Source organism: Colobus angolensis, unplaced genomic scaffold (assembly GCF_000951035.1).
Source record: "Colobus angolensis palliatus isolate OR3802 unplaced genomic scaffold, Cang.pa_1.0 Scaffold2, whole genome shotgun sequence".
Lineage (NCBI taxonomy): Eukaryota > Metazoa > Chordata > Mammalia > Primates > Cercopithecidae > Colobus > Colobus angolensis.
In genome coordinates, this window is record NW_012115154.1 from 24522885 (window position 1) to 24533829 (window position 10945).

The 10945-nt window shown below is 48.4% G+C and overlaps 1 long non-coding RNA gene across 1 annotated transcript; it reads right to left on the reverse strand.

Moving 5' to 3' along the window:
• Window positions 1-2085: 2085 nt before the first annotated feature.
• On the reverse strand, window positions 2086-9683 carry LOC105511371. Its single transcript, XR_001001712.1, has 3 exons — window positions 8351-9683; window positions 5302-5449; window positions 2086-3307 (listed from the first exon to the last, which is right to left on the reverse strand). It is a non-coding gene; the product is annotated as an uncharacterized LOC105511371 (long non-coding RNA).
• Window positions 9684-10945: the final 1262 nt, after the last annotated feature.

A 10945-nucleotide genomic window follows, 5' to 3' on the forward strand; every position in this document is an offset into this window, starting at 1 on the left:
TAATAATTAATTAATTGTATTATAGTTCTTTATACATTAATTTTATTATTAATCATTAAATTATATGTTAATAAATACATAAATTTATATATTAATAATATAATTGTATTGTTATTAATAACTAATTAATTGTCAATTAAGTAATTAATTGATAATGTGACCAGCATGCCAGCTTGTCCCTGAGCTCTTCAGAGTTCTGTCCTGTGGGCTGATCCCAAATTGTCCTTTAATCCAGACCCATCCCTCTCACCTACCTCTACAAAAGCGCTCAAATCACCAGGTTATTATTAGTTAGGTGATCAATAATCCATGGGGGGGTATCCCCAGAAAACCCTGCCTGTCTAGACCATCGTCCCCTTCACACCAGGAAAGTTTGGTTGTGCAAGCAAGACCTTCAGAGCCCACAGACAGTAGACCCTGCAGTGAGTCAGACGTCACCACCACCTGCTCTCACAGGCAGAAGGAATTGTCAAGACTGAGGCCTGAAAGAGAGAGAGCTTTCCTACAGGTTGCTGGCAAATTCTAGCAGATCTGAAGTCGTAAGCCTGGGCTTTTTAATTCCCAGCCAGTTCTTTCCACTGCATTCATCCCAATCATTCAATTTTGAGCAGATAGGGTAAGAAAATCTTGAGTTTGGGTGGCCCAAGCCAAGATCAGAACACAGCCTGCCTTGTTCTCCCAGCTCCTGTTTTGTGTCCCAGAGCTGGAGGCAACCCTTAAGTCCTTTCCTCTGACTGGGCCTGGAGGCCCACAGAGCCGAACATCTCCCATCTTTATTTTTCTTACATGGTGTCAAAGTCAAGTTAAGCTGAGCACTGAAATTGGTGTCTTCTGCCTCAGAGATAAAAATAGTTGGTGAAGCTTAAAGAAGTTCTGCCCCAGTTTATTTAAGGCATAATCTCAAATATCCCTTTGTCCTAATTATCATGCTATCCCCCGAAGGCAAGGAGCACAGAGAAAATCGGAGAGCAGCGCCAGGTTTTATTTTTGATCTTCAATTCGACTCTGTCAAATATTTACAAATCCCCTCAGAGCGGGAGTCCACTGGGCAAGTGTCTTTGGGTTCACCAAGTAGGGGAAAAAATTAAAAGGAAATGAAGCCAGGGCAGAATTCCTAAGGAGTAGGAAGCCTTCATTCCAAAGCTGTTTGGGGATGGTTGACGGTTTTAACGCACTGACAGGTGCTCAGCCTTTTTCACCATCTCCCCTAACCTTGAATCAGGAACTCAGAGCACTTCACAGGCCACTCCATCCACGTCGCGGTTCAGCCAGGGCCAGCGGAGCCAGCTGTTTCCACGTTAGTCCTGTCCCTGGTAAGACTGTCCTAACATTGGGATTCTATCACAAAGCAAATACCATGGAAGTCTGAATTTATGACGATGAGTATATATATTTTTATGAAAAAAAATGCTTAGGCAAACATTTTCTTTTAGGATGCTGGATTGAGCCATAAATCCAGCCTAAGGTACACCTTTGGGCCTCTGAGTGAAGTACCTGATTCCATTAAGAGTAGAAAGATCCTTCAAAAACAGCTGTGGAACAAACAAGCAAACACAACCTGCAAACAGCAGTTCTGAAACAGACGCTCCCTCGTCAACCACTTCTCAATTCCTGCAGCCCTATGCCTATCAACACAGACGTCTTAAAGTCTCTGGGACCTCATTCTATAGGAGACTTGTCTTTATTTTAGAGTCTGAAATTAGCGTTTCTCCCTTCAAACTCCCCCACTTTAAATTAACATGAAAACGCTAACCCTTAATAGAAGAGCCACTCAAATCCCAGCACTTTGGGAGGCCGAGACGGGCGGATCACGAGGTCAGGAGATCGAGACCATCCCGGCTAACACGGTGAAACCCCGTCTCTACTAAAAAAATACAAAAAACTAGCCGGGCGACGTGGCGGGCGCCTGTAGTCCCAGCCACTCGGGAGGCTGAGGCAGGAGAATGGCGTAAACCCGGGAGGCGGAGCTTGCAGTGAGCTGAGATCCGGGCGCTGCACTCAACTGCGCTCCAGCCCGGGCGACAGAGCCAGACTCCGTCTCAAAAAAAAAAGAAGAGCCACTCAATTATCATCTGGGCAATGGATGGGTGTGAATTCATGTCTTCTACAAATATTCACTGGGCCTTCGATATGGAGAAGGCCCATGCCAGGCACTGGGAGATGCTGTTACACTATGAAATGTCCTAGCAATGGAATGTTTCTGTGTCTGGAATGGTTTATAACTAACTCAAAGTGCTCTGTGCAAAGGATCCCTGTAGTGAGCGGCGTGCTGGCCATGAAGAGTTTCATCACTTACTGTAAATCACATAAACAAATAAGAGCATTATTTAAATGAGGGCCCTTTACTTACAGAAACCCTATTGCAGTTATTTTCTTTCAAGATCTAATTAGATTTAAAGCTTCATTTGGAAAACAGAAGATGAAAATGAACCTCTTATCCTAAGGGCATCTGGATGAGAATCAAATGCATACATGACTTTTTTTTTTTTTTTTATCATACAGCAAATTTGCCCAGGTCATAATCAAACAAAAGAACTCTGTTCTATGAGTGTAGTAAGAAGGAAGAAAAAATAAACTCAGCCATGTCTTGTGACAGTAGATCCTCATGCTTAGCATGTTCATGATTGATTCCCTTGTTTTTGACACTGTTTTAGGAAGATTAGCACTGTCTGATTCGATGAGTCCCTGTACATTTGAGATACATAAATTTAGGGATTGTAATGAAATTCTCAAAACAAACATACACTGTACTATACTTTTAGGAGTCAATATAAAGTATTCTGAGATTGAAAAGAAATAGATATATAAGTTAAACCCATCCTTAAAGATGTACAGTAAGTAACTTGGCCCTTAGTAGGGCCTTTAAATATTTGAATGATGGGCTGGATGAGCCCGTGAGACAACTCTGCGGACAACTTTGGAACCTGGCCCGCTTGGAAAGCACAAGCCTTTGTCAGAAGCTCATTCTGTCAGGCCACAGTATTTGTTACAAAACATACAACTATAACTGCTTTCTGCTTTTAATAACTGTATTTTTTTTAATGTTCCTAAAACAAAGCATATGAAGAAGAAACATGCTTGTATTATTCATTTTGCCAAAGGATTGTTAAACTTAAAGGAGCTGCAGGAAAGTTCTCTTGCACATTAAGCTGCCAGGTGCATTTAAGTGGTGGCCTATAAAGCTGTGACCTTCTGGCTGTGCGTGGTGGCTCATGCCTCCAATCCCAGCACTTTGGGAGGCTGAGGCAGGCAGATCGCTTGAGCACAGGAGTTCGTGACCAGCCTAGGTAACATGGCAAATTCCCATCTAAAAACAACAAACAAACAAATACAAAAATCAGCCAAGCGTAGTGGTGTGCACCTGTAGTCCCAGCAACTTGAGAGGCTGAGGTGGGAGGATCGCTTGAGCCTGGGAGGCAGAGGCTGCAGTGAGCCGAGATCATGCCACTGCACTCCAGCCTGGGTGACAGAGTGGGACCCTGTCTCAAAAACAAATGAAAAATTAAAAAATACAGTGGTGCCTTCTTGACCACACTGAGCGGAGATGGATAAGGCACAGAAGTGTTCAGTTCAGAGGAGCCACTGCTGAGAGACTGGTCAGGAATGACTATCAGGCGACCTCTGGAAAGACGAAGTCTGTGTGAGTGTCCACTGTAGAGATTCTGTTCACACTTGCTCTGTGGCCACATCTCCCCAGTCGCATCCGTTGGTCCCTGTGGAAGTTGCCTCTTTGCAGTGACACTTTCAGAGATTTCTTGAGGAGTCACTGACTGGTGGACAGTGGCACTTTTAACAAGAAGGAAACACCCTGTGCAGATAATTGAGTCCCAGAGAGAGGAGAAGCAGTGCCTCCCGCATCTGCTCCTGCCTCCAGCCTCCTGGGGCCGCTCAGCTCCATCCACTTCCCGGGGCCAATCAGCCACCGGGTGAAGAAAGCATGTGAGAAGCTGTTCGCTAGTCACAGTGTCCTTCACTGGCTTCTCCAGGTTTCCCCTAACAGGAATGGGTTTCTCATGCCAATCTGCATGTCGGGGTGCCAAGCCACCTGTGTGTCAGGGTGCCAAGCCACCTGCATCTTGGGGTGCTGAGCACCTGCATGTTGGGGTGCCAAGCCACCTGCGTGTCGGGGTGCTCAGCACCTACTTGCTTGCCCCTCACTTATGCCCCTTCCTTCTCTGGCCCTGGACTCTTAGCCCATGCCTGGTCACCTGGGTGTAGACCTCACAGGGCTCCAATCTGACTCACTTCTGCAGTCACTCCTGTGCCCATGGCTGCTCCCTGGGAATGGATGCAGGGTGGGCTTGGTGCCTGGCCTAGAAGACAAAAGAAGAGGAAGCCTCTACGGACACCTCCACCCTGCCCCGCCAGAGTTAGGGAAGAGGGAAGGAGAACGGGCAGGCTCAGATGGGGCACTAGGTCCCTTAGACGCCCAAGAGGGAAGCCGTCGAACCACTGGCTCATGGAGCATCCTCCTCTCCTGGCTTCCCCTAACAGCTGCTTTCCACGCTGCCTACGTGATAGCAGGCTTGTTGGGTCATATTTCTGCCTGATTATTTCATGTTCAAAAATCATTACTGACTAAACGATGAGATCCTTAAGGGTCCCTGGCACTTGCCCAGTGGAAATGTCAGTGAGGAAATCGACACCGATGCCTCCCAAACCCAAGCTGAGGTCCCAACAGCCCTCCCTTCTAGACCAGCAGGTCCAGCTGCCGGCCCCTCCATGGGTCCTGATGGCTCAACACCCAGGCGGCAATGCCCCTGCACCCTGGCCTCCTTGAGGGTCCGGGTCCCTGTCTCAGTACCACCAGCTGCACACACCAAAAACCAGGGCACACTCCTTGACACACTTTCCACTTCATCCCCCAAATCAAATGCAAGCTGCTACCAACATCCCATCGGGCTTTCCCCTGCGCCTATGCTTTTTCCACACTCCACACATATGCCTCGGCCCTTCTCCCACCCCCATCCAAGACATCGCCGCTTCCCACCTGTAAGTAGCTCCTGGGTGTGTAGGATGGACCACACTCTGCAGCCCATTCCCACACGACAGCCAGTGTCTGATCTGCCACCCATCTGACTGGGTCACTCCTGCACCCGAAACCCTCCCGCGGCTCTCTGTGACCCTCCAAAGAGATTCCAGACCCCTTCTCCTGCTTCTTCATAAGCCCCCACTGACCTCACATCCCATCCCCCAAGGCCGCGATCAGTCCCTCTGGCCTCCTTCCTCCAGCTTGGCAGCATCCTGCACCCCCAGCTTTTGCATAAACTGCCCCTATTGCTCTTCACCCCCCTCATTTACCTCATTCTTCCTCTTCCAAATGCCACTTCCTCAGCAAAGCCTCTCCCTGCTGTCAACTTCCCTCTGTACACGCTCACGATGCTGCACTTGTCCCCACTTTGTACCCTGTGATGGCTCCACTTCCTGCTGCATGGACTCATGAATACATCTAATAAATAAGGAAAAAATCTAAAAAAAAAAAAAACAAACAAACAACAGAAACCACCGCTGTCCACTCCTGCATTACATCAGATCCAATGTACCTGAACCACAAGAGGTTAATCCTTTCCAAAGGTGGTGTGTTTTCTAACTGGTGCGAAGAAGACCATTGCAAACTCTGGGATCTAGGACTTTTCTACGACAATTTATGACAGTGATGATGAGACTGCATGCTCAGAGGGGCCACAGAGCAGAGCGTACACAGACCCTGCAGAGGCACAGCAGGACCTGGAATTCAGCAGGGGACTAAGGCACCCGGAGTCACACTGTGGGAGGCCTTCACAAACCCTAGCCCTAAGAGATGGGGGAAAAGAGTGATTACCCAAACCCACAGCCCGCAGGCAGAGAAATAAGACCCCATCCAAACATGACCTGGCAGGAAAGTAGCCAGGAAATAAAGGCCCCAGCCTCTCCCCTTACCCCCTTCTGATCTTACACCAGTGACTTCCATTGCCCAAACCCAACTGAAGGCCAGAGCCCTGGAGGGTGGCGTCCATAGAGACCAGCCTGCAGGGCCCAGACTGGACGTGGAATGTCAGCATATGGGTCTGAAAGGACAAAGAGGGACTTCCCGGCACACCTGTTCCTTTTGCCAGGTGGACACAAGAGAAAGGTGATGGAGAAAGCGCCCACCTCCAAGAGCTGAGAGGTCTCTCTTCTCTCACACACAAGGCCTTGTTTTGTGTGGGGTTTAGTGAAGCCATAGGTGCTGGCTGGTGGCACAGCTCAGAGATTCTGCATCGTATGCAGGTGTCCTGGGAGCATCTCTCCTCCTCGGAACCACAGGAACCTGGTTTAGGAACCACAATCCCGGGTCCACCGCTGCCCTGTCCAGGGAACAGGGCTGGCCATGTGGCCCGTGCTCGTCTTCCCCTTTTTTTCTTATGATACGAAAACGAAAACTGGAGGCATTTTGAGCTCCTCACAAAATGTGCAGCTTCCAAACTTGTGTGACATTGGCCAAGCTGCCTTTCTGAGCAAATCAGGTGCGTGAACATCACGGCACAGTAGACAACATCCAGGGCTGGCCTCAAACAGTCTCACTGCTTCACCTCCTCGGTGCATTAAGACATTTTCGAGCTTGCTTGCAAGTTCCAACCTTAAAATCCTGATTATTTATTTATGCCCTTTTTGTCTAAGAAGTTAAATCCCCAAAGCATCTCAATTTAGATCAAAAGCAATTTACCAAACTTCACCTGGCACACCTGTGCCTTGTGATTTGTTAATTACCTGCTTAGCATTTCCACAGCTGCGAGGCAGAGCCGCAGCCTCGCTGGCTGCAGGGAGAAACCTCTGATACTCGCCTCCTGCAACACAGCCTTCCAGAACGCCTGCGGTGTTCACCGGGTGAAGCTGCTCCACCGGACTAAGCCACATGCACTTCTGCAAATTGCTTTTATTTTCCAGGGGGAAGAACTCGGCGTGGCGCAAACACACACGTGAATGCAGTAAGCTGCTGACATATTTCTTGGCTACCTGATCAAACTCTACAATGGTCCTAATCTGTCTTATCAGCAGCGTCCTATCACACGTGAGATCATCAAACAGCAGCGCCCCGTTTATTCCCCCAGTGCCTTTGGTTGACAATTTGGCATTAGAATATCAGGAATAACAGTAATTATGGCCTTTACAATTGCTTCAAGTGAAAGAGATCATTAAAGTGCACACATGAAAAGATGATCTCATTTCTGAGATAGCTCTGGTAGGTTTTCTTCCTTTTTTTATTTTTTCTCCTTCTAAGTTCTTAGCAATCATCCCTGTGTTTTCTCTGTAGCTGGGGAAGCAGCAGAGGAATGAAAAAGACAGGGGGTTGTTAAGCAGCACAGTGCACTGACGTTTTTTGTCCTTCCTCCCACCCACCCCCCCACTCCAGTTTTCTTGTGAAGAAACAGAAAGCATAACCTTTTCTGAGCTCAAAAAACAGAAAGCATAACCTTCTCTGAACTCAGCACTGCCAGAGAGGGCCAGGAAAGGGTGGCATGTGCCAGCTGCTGGCCTGCCTGGGTCATGTGCATGGAGTTTTTTCTTTTTAAGTTAAGCTCTGGGGAAGTTAAGTATACTCCATGCTTTGAGGCATCTAGAAAATTAAGATTACAAAATTCACTGGCTTCTGGAAGTAATAATAAAGACGTAGGTCAATGCCTGTCCTCCACAGAGGCGCTCTTATCCTCCACGTAGAAGTGATCACTCCCCTACTGAGCTCCCACTGTATTTTTATCTCTTCCATGAAACTTGCCACGTTTTGACTTGCACCCTAATCGTAATTATGTCCTAGCTCATTCGTGATGCTGCAAGTCCCTTTAAAGCCAGATCCTATCGCTGACTCCTCTGTATCCCTCTTCCGCACCCAAACTGCCTCCGCCTCGGACCTGCACATAGGCACCACTCACGGCCTGCACTCAGGGCTGCCGCTGAGCTGCCTGGTTGACCACCTCTTGCATGGTTTGTATCTCTCGGAGTCTTTACTCGTCTGCAGGATTCGCAACATCTTCCCAATCAGAACTTGTATTTCCAATCTCGCTTCATGTTCTAAAACTCCATCAGAATTTCTTCCCAAATATCCCACGCTATCCCAGTCTCACCGCAAGATCTTGATGTATTGATTAGGAGAAATGGTACCTTAGAGAGAGCGGGGGGATATTTATCATAGCAATCACAGTTAAATAAATCCTATCCTTCATAAAATAATGAAATGAGTAATCTAAAAAAATACAATGAATAATGAATCAAGACCAACTGACTTCCAGCTGCTACGAAGAAAAACAGGCTCTGGTTTGTTTTCTACAGGAGCGTGAAATGAGTGGAGCTTCTTCATCCACAAAATGTGATTCGTTTGGATAATGGCACTCACCCGGCTCTACACGTGTTGAGTGTTCCAGGACCTGGGCATGTCTTCACACTAATAAATACTCATTTATGATTGAAGTTGTGCAAACTGAAAAGATGCATGTCTGTTTATTCACATCAACGGTGAGAGTTGGACTAATTCCAAAGCAATACGAAACCAAACAACGCAAGCAGTGCTGTGCTGCATGTGGTGGGAGAGTCCTCGCATCAGAATACCTGGGTTCAAGTCCCTCCCCAGCTAAAGAGCCCGTGTGTTCCGGCCACTGGCTGCCCTCAGGCCCTCAGGCTCCTCAGGTCATAAACTGAAGGGGCCAGAGTCAGGACTTTTCTGATCTAAACTGTGCCAAAGGGAGTTTTTATCCTTTATAGAAACCCCAGAACTTCCAACAGGTCAAATAAAAACCACAGTAATTTGAAGGCAGAAGCTGCTTGTCTCTCTCCTGTGCAGCCTTTTGCTCCTATTTCTTCTACCTCTCTCAATGAGCCTACCAAAATGGCGGCCTCTGGGAAGCCTCCGTGCAGCACCATTGACCACAACCTACCAGAGACTCCAGGATCTAACCAAAGGTGGAGAACAGCTACTTGAGTTATAGCCTCTCAGACACACCAAAAGTCAAAGCAACCAAAACTTGTAAAGGAGGAAAGCGTCTGCATTTCCGCTCTTTCTAGAGTGGCCGTGTGAAAACATCCCGGCCTGCCATGCTCAGCCTCCGAGGCGCAGGCTTTGGACGAAGCTGCCTTTGCCAGGAAGGTGCACCCTTCCCAGCTCCATTCCAGGCTAGAATTAAATTGCCTGTGGTTGATATCAGCACCCCAAGCAAATTATGTGATGGGCCAGAAGGCACAGACCACGTCTCCTCACACCCAGCATCGCCAGGCGCCCCAAACACTACACTGAATGCCCAGAGTGAGCCTGAGTGAGCCCTGGAGCACACAGAGCCCCGGCCTCCTGCCCTCCTGGCCTGGCATGGAGCCACCCTGTGTTCATCTCCTGGGGCTGCTGTCACAAATGACCACAAACTTGGTAACTTCAAACAGAAACGCATTTTCTCCTAGTTCTGCAGGACAGAAATCCGGTATCAGAGTTGGTTCCTTCCGAAGGCTCTGGAGAGTGTCTGCTCCATCCCGTCTCCTCCTGGGAGCTGCTGGCAATCCTTGGTGTTCCTTGGGCACAGATGCATCCCTCCAGTCCCTTCCTCCACTGTCAAGTGGAACTCTCCCTGTGTCCCTGTCCGTGTCATGGGGTCTCGGGCCTACCTGATTAGTCCAGGATGATCTCATCTTGAGGTCCTTAATTACATCTGCGAAGGCCCTTTTGCCCAAATGAGGTCCCATTCATGGGCTCCAAGTGGACTAATTTTGGGGGGTTGGGGGCATCATTCAGCCCCTTACGCAGCACTCTTCCTCAAGATGCTTAAAATTGTGAAGCCTTTTACTCCTATTTTTCTGTCTCTCTCAATAAGCCTAACCAAATGGCAGCCCTTGGGAAGTCTCCAGGCAGTGCCATTGACCAACAAGGTTAACACCAACCCGGTTTTCCTGTAGCGCATGCTGGCCTTGCCTTTCCAAACTCCTGGAAAGCAAGAACAAAGGTTTTTATTAAAAAACATTACCATAGAATGGGCATGTATTAGACACTTCATGTTTCATTGAACGGATCGTTTTTGAGTAAACTTTTCTTGTGATAGCCTTTGGTCGTTGCTTTATTTCCCTAAGAATCCATTTTGTGAATCTGGATCACGGATAAGAGAGATGAATGAAGAATAGAGAATATTGTCTTTTCAAACATTCATTCAACAAACTGAGTGCTGGCCATGCACGCAACCTGTGTAAAGGGCTGGAAAGAAGCAACTGAACCAAGAGCCCAGTCCCCTCAGAACTCACAGCCCAACTGGGAATTCACTACTGATCCATGTGGTCAGGCAATCACGCACCTGCAAACAGGTAAGGGCACAGAGGAGGAAGCACCTCACTCTGGAGTGGGGGAGATGTCTCAGGAACGGGCCGCACTGGGTGGGGAGAGAAGCAAGTTCGGAGCCAAAGGAGGAGATTTGGGAATTCTACAGGTTTGGCGTGGGAAATGAAGGAAGGCAAGGCTTAAAGCATGAATGGAAGCTGGTTTGGAAATTATCTCAAATGCTACATTGAACCCCTCCCTGTAGGCATGGGGGGTGATGAAGCCGTTGGGCACAACAGTTCCCCACTTCTGCAGCTGGCAACACCCTCACCCTCGTCCCCACCAGGGTCTCTGACATGGAGGTGAAGGCTGCACAGAACACCCTTGCCCCTGCTGGCGTCTCTGATGTGAAGGTGCAGACTGTATAGAGCACCCTTGCCCCTGCCATGGTCTTTGATATGGAGGTGCAGGCTGTACAGAGCACTCTCGCTCCTGTCGGGACCTCCGACATGGAGTTGCAGGCTGCACAGAACAGCCTCACGCCTGCCAGGGTCTGTGATGTGGAGGTGCAGGCTGCACAGAACACCCTAACCCCTGCCGGGGTCTCTGACGTAGAGGTGCACTACAGAACTGCAGGGGAGGCCATTCACATTGGAATCTGTGAGAATGATGCTCCCAGGCTTATACAGTGTTCAACGATGC